We start from the raw sequence: 19,941 nt of genomic DNA, 5'->3' as shown, positions 1-19,941 counted from the left end.
GAGTTTGGACACTTTGGGGGTGTGGCACACTGAAGCCAGGAGTTTGGGCACTTTGGGGGTGTGGCACATTGAAGTCGGGAGTTTGGGCACTTTGGGGGTGTGGCACACTGAAGCCGGGAGTTTGAGCACTTTGGGGGTGTGGCACACTGAAATCGGGAGTTTGGACACTTTGGGGGTGTAACACACTGAAGTCGGGAGTTTGGGCACTTTGGGGGTGTGGCACACTGAACTCGGGAGTTTGGGCAATTTGGGGGTGTGGCACACTGAAGTCGGGAGTTTGGGCACTTTGGGGGTGTGGCACACTGAAGCCGGAAGTTTGGACACTTTGGGGGTGTGGCACACTGAAGTCGGGAGTTTGAGCACTTTGGGGGTGTGGTACACTGAAGTCGGGAGTTTGGGCACTTTGGGGGTGTAACACACTGAAGTCGGGAGTTTGGGCACTTTGGGGGTGTGGCACACTGAAGCCGGGAGTTTGGGCACTTTGGGGGTGTGGCACACTGAAGCCGGGAGTTTGGGCACTTTGGGGGTGTGGCACATTGAAGCCGGGAGTTTGAGCACTTTGGGGGTGTAGCACACTGAAACGTTGAGTTTGGGCACTTTGGGGGTGTGGCACACTGAAGTCGGGAGTTTGGGCACTTTGGGGGTGTGGCACACTGAAGCCGGGAGTTTGAGCACTTTGGGGGTGTAGCACACTGAAGCCGGGAGTTTGGGCACTTTGGGGGTGTGGCACACTGAAGCCGGGAGTTTGGGCACTTTGGGGGTGTGGCACACTGAAGTCGGGAGTATGGACACTTTGGGGGTGTGGCACATTGAAGTCGGGAGTTTGGGCACTTTGGGGGTGTGGCACACTGAAGTCGGGAGTTTGGGCACTTTGGGGGTGTAACACACTGAAGTCGGGAGTTTGGGCACTTTGGGGGTGTGGCACACTGAAGTCGGGAGTTTGGGCACTTTGGGGTTGTGGCACATTGAAGTCGGGAGTTTGGGCACTTTGGGGGTGTGGTACACTGAAGTCGGGAGTTTGAGCACTTTGGGGTTGTGGCACATTGAAGTCGGGAGTTTGGGCACTTTGGGGGTGTAACACACTGAAGTCGGGAGTTTGGGCACTTTGGGGGTGTGGCACACTGAAGTCGGGAGTTTGGGCACTTTGGGGTTGTGGCACATTGAAGTCGGGAGTTTGGGCAATTTGGGGGTGTGGCACACTGAAGTCGGGAGTTTGGGCACTTTGGGGGTGTAACACACTGAAGTCGGGAGTTTGGGCACTTTGGGGGTGTGGCACATGGAAGCGGGAGTTTGGGCACTTTGGGGGTGTGGCACACGGAAGCGGGAGTTTGGGCACTTTGGGGGTGTGGCACACGGAAGCGGGAGTTTGGGCACTTTGGGGGTGTGGCACACTGAAGTCAGGAGTTTGGGCAATTTGGGGGTGTGGCACACTAAAGTCGGGAGTTTGGGCAATTTGGGGGTGTGGCACACTGAAGCCGGGAGTTTGGACACTTTGGGGGTGTGGCACACTGAAGTCGGGAGTTTGGGCACTTTCGGGGTGTGGCACACTGAAGCCGGGAGTTTTAGCACTTTGGGGTGTGACACACTGAAGTCGGGAGTTTGGGCACTTTGGGGGTGTGGCACACTGAAGTCGGGAGTTTGGACACTTTGGGGGTGTGGCACACTGAAGTCAGGAGTTTGGGCAATTTGGGGGTGTGGCACACTGAAGTCGGGAGTTTGGACACTTTGGGGGTGTGGCACACTGAAGTCAGGAGTTTGGGCAATTTGGGGGTGTGGCACACTGAAGTCGGGAGTTTGGGCAATTTGGGGGTGTGGCACACTGAAGTCGGGAGTTTGGGCAATTTGGGGGTGTGGCACACTGAAGCCGGGAGTTTGGGCAATTTGGGGGTGTGGCACACTGAATCCGGGAGTTTGGGCACTTTGGGGGTGTGGCATACTGAAGCCGGGAGTTTGGGCAATTTGGGGGTGTGGCACACTGAAGCCGGGAGTTTGGGCACTTTGGGGGTGTGGCACACTGAAGCCGGGAGTTTGGGCACTTTGGGGGTGTGGCACATTGAAGCCAGGAGTTTGGACACTTTGGGGGTGTGGCACACTGAAGCCGGGAGTTTGGGCACTTTGGGGGTGTGACACACTGAAGTCGGGAGTTTGGGCACTTTGGGGGTGTGGCACATGGAAGCGGGAGTTTGGGCACTTTGGGGGTGTGGCACACTGAATCCGGGAGTTTGGGCACTTTGGGGGTGTGGCATACTGAAGCCGGGAGTTTGGGCAATTTGGGGGTGTGGCACACTGAAGCCGGGAGTTTGGGCACTTTGGGGGTGTGGCACACTGAAGCCGGGAGTTTGGGCACTTTGGGGGTGTGGCACATTGAAGCCAGGAGTTTGGACACTTTGGGGGTGTGGCACACTGAAGCCGGGAGTTTGGGCACTTTGGGGGTGTGACACACTGAAGTCGGGAGTTTGGGCACTTTGGGGGTGTGGCACATGGAAGCGGGAGTTTGGGCACTTTGGGGGTGTGGCACACGGAAGCGGGAGTTTGGGCACTTTGGGGGTGTGGCACACGGAAGCGGGAGTTTGGGCACTTTGGGGGTGTGGCACACGGAAGCGGGAGTTTGGGTATCTCCCTCCCTATGCGGTGTGTCACCTGACGTCACTCATATTAGTTATTTGCACCAAAACTGACCAATTAGATGACTTGACCCATTTTTCCTGACGCAGCGCCGCCCAGCACAACGTATGTGACAAGCAACCCATCAGCAGGGCACGTTCCAGGTGTTGCTCGGGGACAATTCTATTGGAAGATGATATATTGAGGTAGGTACTCTATGTACTTGTTGGGATCAGCACACAATATGCCGCAAACACTTCCTGAGAACATCATTACCTGCCCACTGACTCTCCCTGCAAGCCTGATTTTACCTTTCAGCTGAGGTGGAGCGGAAGAATATGCGATGGGTTATGGGAGGAATAGGTATATTTGTCGGGAGTCCCGGCCTGCGATGCCGGCAGTGTGCTCAGTGCAGTCTGTGTATTGCAGGATACGGAGGAATGGACTGCTGGGACTTGTAGTTACTCACCACCCGTCCTCTAATGCAGAAGGATTGGATGTGTAGAAGGCCTGGAGTCCGGTCCTCGGCTGCACAGATATGACGCCTCTCCTTATAATAGACTGACACAGACAACTGCGAAATGTTTACCGCCAGCTGTCAGAATTACGCCGGATCCGGCCGGATATCGCATTACGCCGGGACCAGAACGCGGCTTTAGTCTGTATTGGGGGGAGATTTACTAAAACTGGAGAGTGCAAAATCTGCAGCTCTGTGGAGAAACCAATCAGCTTCCAGGATTTTTAGTCAACTCTTCATTAACCCCTTCAGCCCCCCCCCCCCCCCCCGGACCATTTTGCTGGCTTGAGACCAGACCACTTTTTTTGCGATTCGGCGCTGCGTCGCTTTAACTGACAATTGCGCGGTCGTGCGACGTGGCTCCCAAACAAAATTGGCATCATTTTTTTCTCCCACAAATAGAGCTTTCTTTTGGTGGTATTTGATCACCTCGGCGGTTTTTATTTTTTGCGCTATAAACAAAAATAGAGCGACAATTTTGAAAAAAAAAACACATTTTTTACTTTTTGCTATAATAAATATCCCCCAAAAATATATAAAAAAAAAAACATTTTTTTTCCCTCAGTTTAGGCCGATACGTATTCTTCTACATATATTTGGTAAAAAAAAAATCGCAATAAGCGATTATTGATTGGTTTGCGCAAAAGTTATAGCATTTACAAAATAGGGGATAGTTTTATAGCATTTTTATTAATAATTTTTTTTTTTACTATTAATGGCGGCGATCAGCGATTTTTATTGTGACTGCGACATTGTGGCGGACACATCGGACATTTTTGGGACCATTGTCATTTATACAGCAATCAGTGCTATACAAATGCAGTGATTCCTGTGTAAATGACACTGGCAGTGAAGGGGTTAACCAGTGGGTGGCAGTGTAGGGGTTAACTGTTCCTAGGGGCGTGTTACTAACCGTGGGGGGGGCTGGGCTTTAATTTAGTGAACACTGATCTCTGCTCCAATCACATGGAGCAGAGATTAGCGTCACTAGTTGCTAGGCAGAACGGGGAGATGCTGTTTACAACGGCATCTCTCCGTTCAGCCGCCCCGTGAGACGATCGCGGGTATGCAAGTGGCGATCGAGTCCGCGTGACCCGCGACTGGACTCACAGGGGGTCCCCGACCGGCGTGCTCGCGATGGCAGTGCGGCATTAAAGATTGGACGTACCTTGTACGCCAATATGCCTGCCCGTGAATGAAATGAATGAAATACTTGTATAGCGCACAATGCGAACTGAATCGCCTCTAGGCGCTGCCATTCTGCCGCCGTACATCGGCGTGCGCCGGTCGGGAACACGGTTAAACAAGCTGAAGTTAAAACCCGATTTGCTCTCATGCAGAACTGCCCCAGATTCCACACTCTCCAGTTTTAGTAAATCCCCCCCCCCCCCCCCATTGCTTCTTCTGGGCTCTGTACATCACAAATTTGTTGCATCTCCGTGCTGCTGATCTCCAGTGGCCTCTTTGCTGACATTTCCTGTCTGGAAAAATACGTTCCCTCATTTACATTGAATGTCTGTTAGTGAACCCGAGGAGAAGGAATATGAAGCTGGTACCAGGTGGGTTGGAATAACACTGTCTATGGTGGATACTATCAAGGCCACTTACCTTTTATGTGCACCATCCATGTATATTCTACACATGGAACACACGTCCCCTTCCTGTAGACCGGACACCAAGGGGAAGCCTTGGATGATATTACTAAAGCAGGTAAAGAGGTCTGATGATAGAAAGAATACAGACATGTTATTATACAGGCAGGGCCGTCTTTAATATTGAGTGGACGGTGGACCATGGGCAAATATTTTCTTGGGGCCCCTCCCCCCATTCAATTTCACTCTCCACCTGCTCTTAGACATACAATAAATAGCAGCTAGACTTAAAATCAGTTTATTATATCGGATCAGGGAGCAGTTGTGTTTGGTTGCCAGCGGTTACAGCATATAATTACTGCTTACTGACTGGTTGCTAGAGGTTACAGCACACGTTTCGGCTCATTGATTAGTTGCTAGAGGTTACAGCACACGTTTCGGCTCATTGATTAGTTGCTAGAGGTTACAGCACACGTTTCGGCTCATTGATTAGTTGCCAGAGGTTACAGCACACGTTTCGGCTCATTGATTAGTTGCTAGAGGTTACAGCACACGTTTCGGCTCATTGATTAGTTGCTAGAGGTTACAGCACACGTTTCGGCTCATTGATTAGTTGCTAGAGGTTACAGCACACGTTTCGGCTCATTGATTCGTTGCTAGAGGTTACAGCACACGTTTCGGCTCATTGATTCGTTGCTAGAGGTTACAGCACACGTTTCGGCTGATTGATTCGTTGCTAGAGGTTACAGCACACGTTTCGGCTCATTGATTAGTTGCTAGAGGTTACAGCACACGTTTCGGCTCATTGATTAGTTGCTAGAGGTTACAGCACACGTTTCGGCTCATTGATTAGTTGCCAGAGGTTACAGCACACGTTTCGGCTCATTGATTAGTTGCTAGAGGTTACAGCACACGTTTCGGCTCATTGATTAGTTGCTAGAGGTTACAGCACACGTTTCGGCTCATTGATTAGTTGCTAGAGGTTACAGCACACGTTTCGGCTCATTGATTCGTTGCTAGAGGTTACAGCACACGTTTCGGCTCATTGATTCGTTGCTAGAGGTTACAGCACACGTTTCGGCTGATTGATTCGTTGCTAGAGGTTACAGCACATGTTTTGGCTCATTGATTAGTTGCTAGAGGTTACAGCACACGTTTCGGCTCATTGATTAGTTGCTAGAGGTTACAGCACACGTTTCGGCTCATTGATTAGTTGCTAGAGGTTACAGCAAATGATTTCTTCTTGTTAATTGGTTGCTAGAGATTACTGTACAATATTACTGCTCACTGATTGGTTGCTAGAGGTTACAGCACATCATCTCCTCAATGCAGGGGTGCATGATATACATATGCCACTTTTATTTACATATCAATGCCACCAGCCACAGCTATTTACTTATGAATGCCACCACTATTTACATATGAATGCTGGTTATTTACATGTAAACACAGGGTCTGCAGGTGAGTCAGCTGTACACAACAATAAGGCAGAGCTGGGCAGTGTTAGTAGCAGCACTTCACACCGAGATATTAGGACACAGCACAGGACTAAAACTTCAAAGGACAAGGGAATTTAAACTGGGATAGTTGGCAAGTATGAGGCAGCTGCTTTGGGGCCCCACAACAATGACAGGGCCCAGGGCAGATGCCCCTTTTGCCCTGCCTTAGAAATGGCCCTTTATACAGGATTTATAGAGCGCCAACAGTTTGCGCAGCGCTTTACAACATGAGAGCAGACAGTACAGTTACAATACAAATCAATACAGGAGGGATCAGAGGGCCCTGATCCTCAGAGCTTACAATCTAGAAGGGAGGGTCAGGTTGAAACAAAAGGTAATAACTGTGGGGGGATGAGCTGATGGAGAAAATGAAAATACAGTGGTTAGGTGGGGGAGAGGAGGCTTCTCTGGAGAGAAGGGTTTTCGGGGATCGTCTAAAAGCTACTAAAGTAGGAGATCGGCGGAGAGATTGGGGTAGGGAGTTCCATAGGAGAGGCTTTGGAGATGAGCATGGGAGGAGGTGACGAGGGACATCCAGAGCAGAAGGTCTTGAGAGGAACGTGGACCATGTGCTCCAGTGTTATTGGGACATTCCGTAGTATGGAGACCAAGGACATCCACCAGTGTGGATCCCATTCTGGGGACGTCCGCCAAGAGATGGCAAATCTATGGATTCCAGGTCTTTGAAGTCGTGGCAGTCTGGGATGGTGAGCCAGTGGAAGACTTCTGGAAAATTGCCCTCTGATGCTTAACATATGTAGCGCTGGTTCCTGACGAGCCGGCGCTGTGGTTTTTTTTTTTTCAAAGTAAATTTTCCTGAAACCACAGTTGGGTTTTGGGGCTAATTTTCTAAATTTCTGGTTTCAGTGCCAGTCTAATTGGGTTGCACTGGGTTCTCCTTTCCCTGCCACCGCTGGCAAGGGTAAGAACGCAGTCTAGCTGGGTGTATTGAATGCCACTGTTCTTTCGGGAAGCAGCCCAGTGGGAGTGTTCCCCTGCTGTGCATTCTGGGAGGTGGTATTTAAAGTGGTTGTAAACCCTTACAAACCACTGTGACCTACAGGTAAGCCTAGATTAAGGCCTAGATTAAGGCTTACCTGTAGGTTCAAACAAAATCTCCTAAACATATATGGTTTAGGAGATATTTGCCCGAAAACGGGCACCGCTGTCTACGGCGCATGCGCCGTAGACAGCGGCGCGCAGGCGCACTGAGCGCGGCATTTCCAAGAATGGAGCTGCCGCGCGTGTCGACTCCCGTGTGCATGCGCGGGAGTGACGTCATCGCGGCTTCGCCGAATGACAGCGGCGGAGCTGCGAGACACCACCAACAAGATGGATGCGCCGGACTACAGGGGACAGCGGTGACTTCGCTGGCTCCTGTGTCAGGTAAGTGACACATAATGGACTACTATGCGATGCGATGCGATGCGATGCACAGTAGTCCATTATGCTTTACCTTTGCAGGGAATGAAAGAGGAAGTAACACTCATCAGGGTTTACTTCCTCTTTAAGGTACTGACATCACATGCTTTGTGTGTTCCGTTCCAGTGTGATTATTTTCTGTCTGTTTGGTTCTGGTCCTCCTGACCAGCCCCATGGCCCCCCTTTCTGGTTTCAGTGCCAGTCTAGTTGGGTTGCACTGGGTTCTCCTTTGCCGCAGGTGTCCCTGCCGCCGCCGACAAGGGTAAGAACGCAGTCTAGCTGGGTGTATTGAATGCCACTGTTCTTTCGGAAGCAGCCCAGCGGGAGTGTTCCCCTGCTGTGCATTCTGGGAGGTGGTATTTAAGGTACTGACATCACATGCTTTGTGTGTTCCGTTCCAGTGTGAATATTTTCTGTCTGCTTGGTTCTGGTCCTCCTGACCAGCCTCCATGGCCCTCCTGGCCTGGGGTGCGGAACCATGCATTCCGTGCCTTGGGGGCCGGCTAGCCTGAGGCAACGCAACTGCAGGGACAGGCCTGAATGGATCTCGGGGGGGCCTATTGATCCAAAGGTGGTCCGGTGCCGTCTCATCTAAGGGGGAGACCCAGCGACTGGAGAAGCACCCCAGGGGAGGACTCTTCAGGAGAAGGCCGCGCACAAGGCTGGCTTCTCTGAAGGAGCCTGGAGGCTCAGTTGAAGGACACTTCATGGATCTTCACTCATACGGTATCGCCGGACCGGCTGAGAGATACCGGTACCGTATGATAGCTCTTTACATTTGTCTACGTCCCTCAGTAACGCTCAAATATTCTACGCTCAAGTCTGCGGCAGAGACTTTGCTTAAAGGGGTTGTAAAGGTAAATATTTTTTCACCTTAATGCATTCTATGCATTAAAGCAGAGCTCCACCCTAAAGTGGACCTTCCACTCATCGGAACCCTCCCCCCCTCCGGCGCCACAATTGGCACCTTTCAGGGGGGAGGGGGGTGCAGATACCTGTACAGTACAGGTATCTGCATCCACTTCCGGGATAGCTCTCTGCGGAAAGGGGCGTAGATTACGCCCCTTTCCGCAAGTGCCCGCCCCTTTCCGCACGTGCCCCGCTGCCTGCTGGGAAACACACAGATCCCAGAGACAGCGGGGACCATCCTTATTGCGCAGCGTGACTCGCGCATGCACAGTAGGGAACCGGGAAATGAAGCCGAAAGGCTCCACTTCCTGATTCCCATACCCAAGATGGCGGCGGCAGCACCCGAGAGACGATCGAGAGATCGGCTTCGGGTGCCGACATCGCGGGCGCGCTGGACAGGTAAGTGTCACTATTTGAAAAGTCAGCAGCTGCAGTATTTGTAGCCGCTGGCTTTTAAAAAAAAAAACGCGGAGTCCCGGCGGACTCCCGCTTTAAGTTGAAAAAACATCTGACACTGCCGGCGCCCCCCAGCCCCTCCGTTTTACTTACCTGACCCCTCGAAAAGTCCCGCGCTCGCCCCCCCGCCGTCCTCTTCTCCGCTCAGCCTGGCCGCTGATTGGCTGAAGTGGAGATGGATTGAAAGTAGCGCAGCCATTGGCTCGCGCTGCTGTCAATCACATCCGATGACGCGGCGCACCGGGGGGCGGGGCCATGTGATACAGCGAGTGGCTATAGCCGCCGGCTGTATCATGGGAGTGCGCCCGCAGGTGCTTCTCACCATGGGAGGGAGCTCGCATGAACGTGAGAAGTACTTGTGGGAGGGAAGCAGAGACAGCCGCCGAGGGACCCCAGAAGAGAAGGTTCAGGGGCCACTTTACAACCCCTTTAACACCCTACCGGCTGCTTGGCCTAGTGAGAGGAGGTCTATCCGGGGCTGTAAAATCCGGGGCTGTGAAACGGTTTCTCTGGATTTTTTCCTATAAGAGACTTTCCATTTTTTGCAGTCTAAAGTACCTGAACTTCCTCCTAACCCTCCACCCTTATCGAAAGACTCTTGTTTCAGATTTTTCTTAAAAGCCTCACCCCCAAAAACTTCCAAAAAAAAAAAAAGTGCACACACCTAAAGAGTGACACACAAAAACCTGAAACGGGTGCATCACTGTCCTCCACGAGGAAGGACCTGATCCCCCGGGGCGTGAGGCTCCAGACGGGGGACTTATACTTGGTCCACCTGGCCGAGACCAGACGACCCCTTTCTCTGCCGAAATAGACCCACCCAAGTACTCGGTTGGGGCTCCCCCGAAGGGAGACCCCCTGAGAGAGAGAGAGAGGGTGAACCAAGCCAAAAGGCCTATGTCCACCTCCCCCACAAGACTTTCAGGGTTGGCCCCCCGAGGACCGGCACCCTACTCATCACACTATGACAAAACTGTGACACAAAAAAGTGACAAACAATTAAATAAAAAGGAAGTGGGGGAAAGGAAGTGGGAGTGTTTCTGTTTCAAATTTTTTTTTGATTGAAAATGTATACTTTATTTTGCAAGAAAATAAACAAATACTTTAACCCCTTCAGCCCCGGACCATTTTGCTGGTCAAAGACCAGGCCCCTTTTTGCGATTCGGCGCTGCGTCGCTTTAACTGACAATTGCACGGTCGTGCGACGTGGCTCCCAAACAAAATTGATGTCTTTTTTTCTCCCACAAATAGAGCTTTCTTTTGGTGGTATTTGATCACCTCTGTGGTTTTTATTTTTTGCTAAACAAATAAAAAAATACCGAAAATTTTGAAAAAAAAAAATTTTTTTTTTTTTTGTTTCAGTTTCAAAACTTTGCAAATAAGTAAGTTTTCTCCTTCACCGATGGGGTTACACTGATGGGCAATGAGAAGGCGGCACTGATGGGCACCAATGAAGTGGCACTGATGAGGTGGCATTGATGGACACTGATATGTGGCACTGATAGGTGGCACAGGTGGGCTTGGACACGGCTGATCACGTCGGAGACTCTTCAGACTGACACCCCGCAACAACGATCGCCGCGATGCACACCCCCGGGGGCGCGCAGTGGCTCATAATCCTGATCACGTCATATGACGTCCGATCAGGATTATGAAACCACTTTGCCCCCGTCAATATGTTATTGGGCCGGGCGGCAAGTGGTTAAGCAAAAAAAAAAATTTCTATATTAAAGGCATTTTCTTGAAATAACAAACATGTTGTACGTACCTGCTCTATGCAGTGATTTTGCACAGATCAGCGTCAATCGTCCTCTTCATGACTCCCTTCTTGGCTCCTGGCCCGCTCCCTTCTGCCGAGTGCCTCCAGAGCAAGCAGCTTGCTATGGGGCACCCAGGCAGGCTTGCTCTTGAGCCGCTGCTCTGCGATTCCATTCACAAACAGAGCTGAGGCTCGGCCACACCCCTCTCTCTTCTCATTGGCTAACTGGCTGTGATTGACAGCCAACAAGGAAGTGGAGACCCCACATCGCTGGATTGCAATGGGGCTCGTGTAAGTATTAAGGTCGGCTGAGGGGGGGGGGAGCTGCACAGAGACTTTTTTTACCTTTAGGCATAGAATGCATGAAGGTATAAAACCTTAAGCCTTTCTTATCACGTTAAATGATCAATTTTAAGGGTAACACACTTTAATCACCAGCCTACTACAGGCAAGTGCTTAGTAAACTCTTTTATGTGTGTTAAATAGAATCACCTGTGAGAAAGTGAGGCCCGGAGTGAATGGACTAGGAGGGAAGTAATGGAGGGCCGGGCATGACAGGGATGTTTAAGGGAACTAAAGGGTTAAGCTGCAAGGGGATTAGCCTTAGGGGGAGGAGCTGGTGGTGAGTGTGGGGACAGGGGAGGAGCCCTATAAGAGGTGGAGTGGGCGGAGCAAAGTCCAGTTCGACGGAGGGGACAGAGAGAGGAGGCAGTTTTTTCACTGCTCCTCTGGAAGATGGCGGCCGACGAGACCATGCTGGCGGGCCTGCGGCGGCCAGCGGAAGAACACGGACCGGAGTGGCTGCGGGAGCAGCGAGGAGGCCTGGCGGGGACATCGGGACCGGACCTGAGGAGGGGTGAGCACTTGCAATGCGTGCGGAGGTCACGGCCTCCGGCGCATTTTTTCGTCTGGACCGGACCCTCTGCCACCTCGGGTAGTCAGCAGCCCTGGGGAGGATGGATCGCTCCCCCCAGCCGAACGGACACAGGGGGACTCAGGGGGCCCGGAGCGGCCTTCACGGCGCGGCCCGGGGGGGGGGTGGGGCGGGTGAGTCACGCGGCCGGCGTGCGGCTTAGGAGCCAGTGGGGGGGGGATGCTGCAGCAGAACACAGCGTGGGGTGAGGGATGGCTGCTCGGGCTGGCTCTCACAGGGATTCAGCGGCCCGGAGCAGGGGGACAGCCAGTAAGCCTGGGCAGGTTCGTGGTCCGCCTGCAGGCTGCTCCACCCGGATGGATGTGAGGAGCGCCCGATGGTCCACCGTCCCAGGGGCTGGCAGGGTTGGCTCACTTCGCCTGGCTGTCACGGGGGAATCAGCCGGGGGCGCGGACTCACCTATGCGGGTGGTGGATTCGGCTTCCGGGGTCTCTTCCCCCGGGGGGCTTGCACCCCCGCCACCATGGGTCCAGGAGGACCGGTCCGAGGGGGAGTTGTCGGATGCAGAGGAGTTACCCATTCCAGGGGGAGATGTCACCGGTCCGGCTGTGAGGAGCGTTCCGGGTCAGCCAGGTGAGTCCCCTGATGCGTTGTTATGTCTAAGGCATTGCAGGGTTCGTTGGGGGGTGGTGCGGGCGGGCGCGGGGGGGCCAGTGACGCCTGGGGTTTGGGACGCGGGGTGGCGGGGGTTCCTGCGGCGGCGGTGCCAGGTGGTGCGGGATCGGCGGGACAGGGGCGGTTGCGGGCCTTGGCGGGGCATTTTGACCGGGGGGCAGGCCTAGCCGTCGTTGGCGACCCCATGGGTGGCTCCCCCGGCGGGGGGCCTCGGGGTGGCCTCTGATACCCCGGGGTGTACGGCGCCGGTGGCACCTTTGGTGCCGTCTACAGAGGGGGGGCGGGGCATCGGGGGTTGACGCGGGCAAACAAGATTCGGTGGCGCGGTCGGACATGGTTCGGTTGGCCGACGCGGCGCGGTGTGCGGGGTATGTATGCTTCGAGGGGCCGCTGGGGGAAGCGGCGGTATCGGCTGATACCGCGCACTTTTCCAATTGGCGCTGGGCGCTTGCCATTTTGGCTGGCGTCATTGGGGGGAAGAGCCCCGAGCTTTGCTTGGCGCTTTTTCTGTTATATGGAGGCGATCGGGGAGGCCCGTCGGGTTTATGGGGGTGGCGTGGCTCCGGTACGATGAGCAGTTCCGGCAGCGCAAGGCGGTGCGGTCGGAATTGCGCTGGGACCACAAGGACATCAGCCTCTGGATGAGGCTTCTGTCGTTGGCGGGGGGCCCCATCTCAGTTTCTTCGGGGGGGGGCCAGGAGTGCGCTTACCTTGGGGCTGCCGGCCGGAACAAAGTGGGGGGGTTTGCTGGCAGTACACCGTGGGGGCCTGCAAGTTCGGAGGAGCGTGCACGTTCAAGCACGGGTGTTCCGGTTGCGGCGGGACTCACATGTGGTCCCGGTGCTGCCGGAAGGGGAAGCGAGTCGGGTATGCTGCGCCGGAGGGGGACGACGCCGGTGATGCTGGCAAGGATGCCCCCCCCCCCCCTTTTCTAAGTTGGTATCCGGACGGGGCGGCGGCGCGTTTGCTGGTGGCGGGGTTTCGGGATGGCTTCAGGATTCCGTGTTCGCTGCCTGAGGTGCCGCAGGTTGCGGAAAACTTGTAGTCCACATTGGAACATCCGTGGGTGGCGGATGACAAGCCGCGGAAGGAGGTGGCGTGGGGGCGCATGGGGGGGGGGCGTTTGGGGATAAGCCGTGGCCCGACTTGGTGGTTTCCCCATTGGGGGTGGTCCTCAAGAAGGAGCCAGGGCAGTTTCGGCTTATTCCTCACCTGTCTTTTTTCCTATCGGGGGCTACGTGCGTGATTTCAGTGACCCTGAGGTGTGCACGGTGTCCTACGCTTCGTTTGACGCTGCGGTACGGTGGGTGCGGCGTTAGGGCCGGGGGCGCTGATGGCCGAGACCGATGTGGAATCGGCGTTCCGGCTGCTTCCGGTTCATCCGGATAGCTTTCGGCTGTTGGGGTGCCACTGGCGTGACAAGTATTTAGTGGCTATGTGCCTATCGATGGGTTGCTCGACCTCGTGTGCGTACTGTGCGACGTTTAGCTCCTTTTTGGAATGGGTGGTGAGGGACGCTTCGGGTCTGGAGTCAGTTGTCCACTATTTGGCTGACTCCCTATGTGTGGGCCCGCCTGCCTCCGCTGTGTGTGCGATTTTCTGTCTACGTTGCAGCACATCGCGGGCAGGTTTGGGGTTCACTGGGCGGACGATAAGAGGGAGGGCCCGACGTCGGAACTGAGTTTCCTGGGGATCGTGATCGACTCCCGGGGGATGGAGTGCCGGCTGCCGGAGGACGAGTTGGTGGAGCTTCAGCGGGTAGTTAAGGATATTCGGGGCCGGCGCAAGGTACAGTTGTGGATGTTACAGTCGCTCTTGGGTCAGCTGCACTTAGCATGTAGGGTCATTCCCGTGGGAAGGATTTTCTGCCGGCGGCTGTCGGCAGCTACGACGGGCGTCAGCGTTCCCACCCATTTTGTGCGGTTGGGAAGGGAGCACCGGGTGGATTTGCGGGTTTGGCACGGGTTTTTTGGGCTCATACAATGGGAGGGCCAGGTGGATGGCGGGCCCGGTCGGCAATTTTGACTTGGCTTTGGTCACGGCCGCGGCCGGTTATACGGGGTACGGGGCGTTTTTCAGGGGCAAGTGGTGCGCGGAGCCGTGGCCGGAGGCTTGGAGAACGGCGGGGTTTTTGGGCAATCTGGTTCTGTTGGAACTGTTTCCGGTGGTGTTGGCTTTGGAACTGTGGGGGGAGGAGTGTAGGAATCTGAAGTTGCGCATTCATTGCGACAGCATGGGGGTTGTGCAGGTGGTGAACCGGGTGTCGGCTTCATCCCCTCCAGGGATACGGTTGATGCGGCAGTTGGTCCTTCGTTGGCTACAGTTGAATGTTTTTGCTTACGCTGTGTACATACCGGGTGTGGAACTCGAGTGGGCTGACTCCATCTCGTTTTCAGTGGGACAGGTTCAGGGAGCGGGCTCCGGGCGCGGAAGCGGAAGGGGCCCGTTGCCCGGAGTGGATTTGGGGGTTGCCATTGGAGTCGCCGCCGGATGGATCCGGCAGTCTGTGAGTGCGCCCACCTGGGCGGCCTATTCCAAGGTTGGTCTGCAAGGTCAGGTCTGGTTCGGGAGGCTGGGGTACGTGATCGAGGCTCCGATTGGCGGTTGTTGGTGCTTTCATTTGTGGCCCGGAATATGGAATGGGGGGTGTTGGTTTCTGCGCTCGGTCGGCATATGGCGGTTTTGACGTTTTTTGTTTGAGCTGTTGTGGGTGGTAGCCTGGACTTAGGATTTTTTGGGTTCGTCAGGCGCTGAAGGGTTGTGGGAGGCAACATGGGACGAGGGATACGCGGAGGCAGGTTACGTTTGCCATCTTGCAGGCGATCTGTGCTCAGCTGGAGCGGGTGTGCTCTTTGGAATATGAGACGCGGCTGTTCACAGCGGCGTTTTCTTTGGCCGTCTATGGGGCGTTTAGGATTGGGGAGTTGGTTGGCCTGTCCAAGAAGGTGGCAGGGGGTTTGTTGGCTGGGGAGGTTCGAGTTGCAGTTGATCGGGTGGGGCTCTGGCTCCGCAGGTCCAAAAGGGATCGGCTGGGCAAAGGGGGTTCTGGTGTCCCTGTTTGCGTTGCCGGGTTCCAGAGTGTGCCCGGTGGCGGCAGTGCGGGTTTTTTCGGGCAGTGAGACGGGGGGGGGGGCCCTTTCCTGTGGCATGAGGGTGGGTCCTTTTTTGTCTAAGTACCAATTTGTTTCGGTGTTTCGGAAGTGCTTGCGGGCGGTGGGGTTGGTTGCGAGGGATTTTGCGTCCCATTCGTTCCGGATAGGGGCTGCCACGGAGGCGGCCCGGTGCGGTTTGGAGGAGGCGGCAGAGCGCCGGATAGGGAGAGGGGAGTCTCGGCGTTTTCGTTCTTATGTTAGGCCACCGTTGGTGGTTTGATGGTCTATATAAAAAATAAAAATAAAAAAAAACTTTACATGACACAGGAATAATAAAAACGTAACGAGCAGACATTATGTTCTTAGGGTTGCACGCCTGCACAAATCTTTTGGGCTTCCTCTGGGTTTGGGGGGCTGGCGTGGTTGTTGTCCTGTCGGGGTGGATGCCGTGTTACTGGGTGGGGGCTGTTTACGCTGTTGATTTTTCTTTTCAGATGGAGGTCCGGCTCGCCTCGTCTGGATCGTGGGGCACTCCTATGTATGTTGGGGGGCCAGGAGAGGTGATCAACGGCCCGAGGGCAGGCAACTTGGGATTTCCCGGAGGGAGGCATGCTTGCAGTGGTTGGGTATCCCTGGAATGCGGTGGGGACGGTTGATGGAGGAGATTGAGAGACATGTGTCTCGGGACGGTCCCCCGGCGGTGCTGGTAATCCATGCGGGGGGGAACGACCTGGGGGTACGGAGGGTTAGGGATTTGATTGCGGACAGCAAGTCCGATTTCATGCGGCTGCGCTTCCGTTTGCCGGGTACTGTACTGGTCGGGCACTGTGGCGAGGACGGCCTGGCGCTGGGCTCGTTCGGTGGCGAGCAGCCATAGGACCCTTATGGGGGTCAATAAGGTGGTGGGGAGGTTTGTGGCCCAACAGGGTGGGATCGTGGTTCGCCACTGTGAACTGGAAGGTTATGTGGGCATGTACCTGAGACTGGATGGGGTTCACTTGTCGGATGGGGGGATTGACTTGTGGTCATTGGGGTTGCAGGAGGATATCCACATGGCCTTGGGGGTGTGGGGTGGCCCTCAAGGGTAAGGGAGTCACCCTTTTGGGCTGTGGCGGTTGTGTCTGGTGGTCTTTGACGGTTGGCGGTAAATCAGAAGTCATCTGAAATGGGGTGGGGGGCCCATTGCTAGGATGGGTCCCTCCGGTGTATTCCTGAACGTTGGAGGGAATACCGTTATGGTTGTCACTGCGGAGGTTGTCTCCGAGCGGTCACAGCTGGAGGCCTGGAAAAGTTACAAGTGGGTACCGCAGTGATTGGTTGGTTGGTAAAGTTGGTTGGTAAAGTTATGGGTCACCGTCAGAGATCACCAGACCGGCCATGTTAGCTATATGCTATTCGTTACCAGTTGTGGGTTATGGTTATATGGATATGGTTATATTTATGGTTATATTTATACTGTTTGGTTATTTATATATAGATATAGATATATTTATATATATTTTGATTGGAGTATTTGAGTATCGTAATAAAGGCTGTTATGGCCATTTTACTCCAAAGCAAGGTGTGGTCTCTTACTTTATGGGTTGATAATGGGGTGGAGGTTGGAGTGGAATGGGTAACAGGTAAAAAAGGGACCTTTAGACTACCCTGGTCATGTAGCTTATGTTCAATGATTATTGCTCAGAACAGACTAATTGTATTGCACAAAATAAACCCACAAGGGGGCACTTAGCATCTTAGAGGCGCAAGCTACTATGGACATTGGGGTGACTGTGCTGGGAACCCTGAACCCAGATATTTTGAAGAACACAAGACACCCCAATAGACAAAGTGCACACTCCTAGACAATGCTATATAAATATGATTCTATCTTCAAGTCTATAACCTCCGTCAGGCCAAAAGGGGCCCCCTGGCATTCCAGCATTGCAGAAGCCTCGATCTGCCTCTTATTTAGTAATGGCCTGGCTGTATAAATCTTCTCATTCGCTATACAGCCTGTTCTCTGCATACTCTGCTCTACCCGGCTGGTTTATTCTTGAGCTGTGTATGGCTCATTCCCGCATCATCTGAATGATACCTGAACTCTGGGGAGGAGATTTACTACTATGCAGTTGCTCCAGAGCTTAGTAAATGAGGGGGACGCTCTGCCGACTTCCATCATCCAATCATGTGCAAGCAAAAATGCTGTATTTGTTTAATTTTTCTTTGCAAAAGGGAAGCTTCACCTCATCTACTAAACCTTGGAGCAATTGCACTTTGCAGAGTGCACATTTGCCTTTAACCACTTGAGATCCGCGCTATAGTCAATTGACGGCTACAGCGCGGATCTCCTTTTCCGGGACTACGTCTAATGACGTAGTACCGTGCACGAGCGCCCTGCGCGCCCCCTGAGGGGCGCACGCGGCGCGCTCTGTGATCGGCGAGTCTACGAGACTCGCCTGATCACCGATCCGAGCAAGGGGTCGATCCCGACCCCTTATCACGTGATCAGCTGTCAGCCAATGACAGCTGATCATGTGATATAACGGAGCCGGTAATCGGCTATTATTCCTCCTCGCGCTGTCAGCGCGAGGAGAAAAAAAAAAAGCCGATCACCGGCGGCCGTGATCGGGACATCAGTCCCGATCATGGCCAGCACTGCTAGTGCCCACCTGCAACCCTGTCAGTGCCCACCTGCCCCCTGCCAGTGCAACAATAAAAAAAGTAAGTGCCCCCCGTCAGTGCCACCCAGCAGTGCCCACAGTGCCACCCAGCAGTGCCCACAGTGCCACCCAGCAGTGCCCACAGTGCCACCCAGCAGTGCCCACAATCTGCCTTAACAAAGGTGCTGCACCCGTGCCACATATCCGTGCCCATCAGTGTCATCTACCAGTGCCCAGCAATGCCACCTATCAGTGCCCATCAGTCCCATCTATCAGTGGTACCTATCAGTGCCCATCCGTGCCACCCATCTGTGCCACCCATCCGTGCCATCTTATGTGCCCATCTTTGCCCATCAGTGCCGCCTTATCTGTGCCTATTTGTGCCGCCTTAACTATGCCTATCAGTGCCCACCAGTGCAGCCTATCAGTGCCCACCAATGCAGCCTATCAGTGCCCACCAGTGCCGCCTCATCAGCGCACTTCAATGAAGGAGAAAAATGACCCGTTTGCAAAATTTTATAACAAACTTTTAAACATGATTTTTTTTTTGCATCTTTTTTTGTTTGTTTAGCAAAAAATAAAACTCCGAGCTGTAACTAAATACCACCAAAAGAAAGCTCTATTTGTGGGAAAAAAATGATAAAAATGTCATTTGGGTACAGTGTTGTATGACCGCGTAATTGTCATTCAAAGTGCATCAGCGCTGAAAGCTGAAAATTGCTCTGGGACTGAGGGGGGTTTAAGTGCCCAGTAAGCAAGTGGTTAATCAACCCCACAGTGGTCAATAAAAAGACCTACACTCCCCAGGGTCATAATTTTGCTCTTTGAAGTTTTGGTTAACCTCTATAGGTAGCCACCGCCGCCCAGCTCTGAGAATCGGTACCATCCCATACACCTTGCCTCAGATTAACACCCTTTTCAAGAGTTGGGCAATGGAAGCCACCAGAGAACATCCAATGTGACTGGTATTTGTAATCACCGCCTAGTACTGGCTGGTGACAGGTGACATCTATCAGGTTCTATGGAGATCACTCACTCTTTTGAAGCCCATTATGACCAGTCATACGGCCTGCCAGGGACAGAGTGGACACTTTTTCACCTGCATAAAACAAGACAAGTGCATGGCACACTCAGGCAGGTAGGTACCCCCAGCCAAAGAATAATGGTAATTAAAATAAAGATAAACGTCCAATCATAATGTCTCTGGTGGAATAGCCCCAAAAATACCGGCCACAGTTATGGCCGCTGACTCGAGTGTTAGAAACAGACTCTGTAGATGTGACACAAAAGAAAAAAAAGAGGGAGAGCGCATTTTGAGTGTAGCAATTGGTTAAAAACAATTGGCTACTCACATGTGTGCATAAAAGACACGCGCTTCATAAGAAAACCACTGGCATCTGTATCCTGTATCCGTCTCCCTGATGGTGGTATTGGTGTAGCAGAGCTGGTCTTTCTACTATCTCCGGAACCCCGCTGGAACGCAGTGGTCCATCGGGGTGGAAGTGATGTCATGGTGGGAGGATAGCAGAGCATGGCTACGTGTTTCAGAGTACCGTATATACTCGAGTATAGGCCGACCCGAGTATAAGCCGAGGCCCCCAATTTACCCCCAAAAAACTGGGAAACCTATTGACTTGTGTATAAGCCGAGGGTGAGATATGCCTGTCCATCCCTGTGTGTGTCCGTCCATCCCTGTGTGTCCGTCCATCCCTGTGTGTCCGTCCATCCCTGTGTGTCCGTCCATCCATCCATCCCTGTGTGTGTGTGTGTGCGTCCATCCATCCATCCATCCCTGTGTGTGTGTGTGTCCATCCATCCCTGTGTGTGTGTGTGTGTGTCCATCCATCCATCCATCCCTGTGTGTGTGTGTGTGTGTGTCCATCCATCCATCCCTCCCTGT

This window comes from Lithobates pipiens, unplaced genomic scaffold (assembly GCF_037356315.1).
Source record: "Lithobates pipiens isolate NorthernLeopardFrog02 unplaced genomic scaffold, aLitPip1_a1.2 Scaffold_201, whole genome shotgun sequence".
NCBI classification, from domain to species: Eukaryota; Metazoa; Chordata; class Amphibia; order Anura; family Ranidae; genus Lithobates; species Lithobates pipiens.
This window is presented reverse-complemented; position numbering follows the sequence as displayed.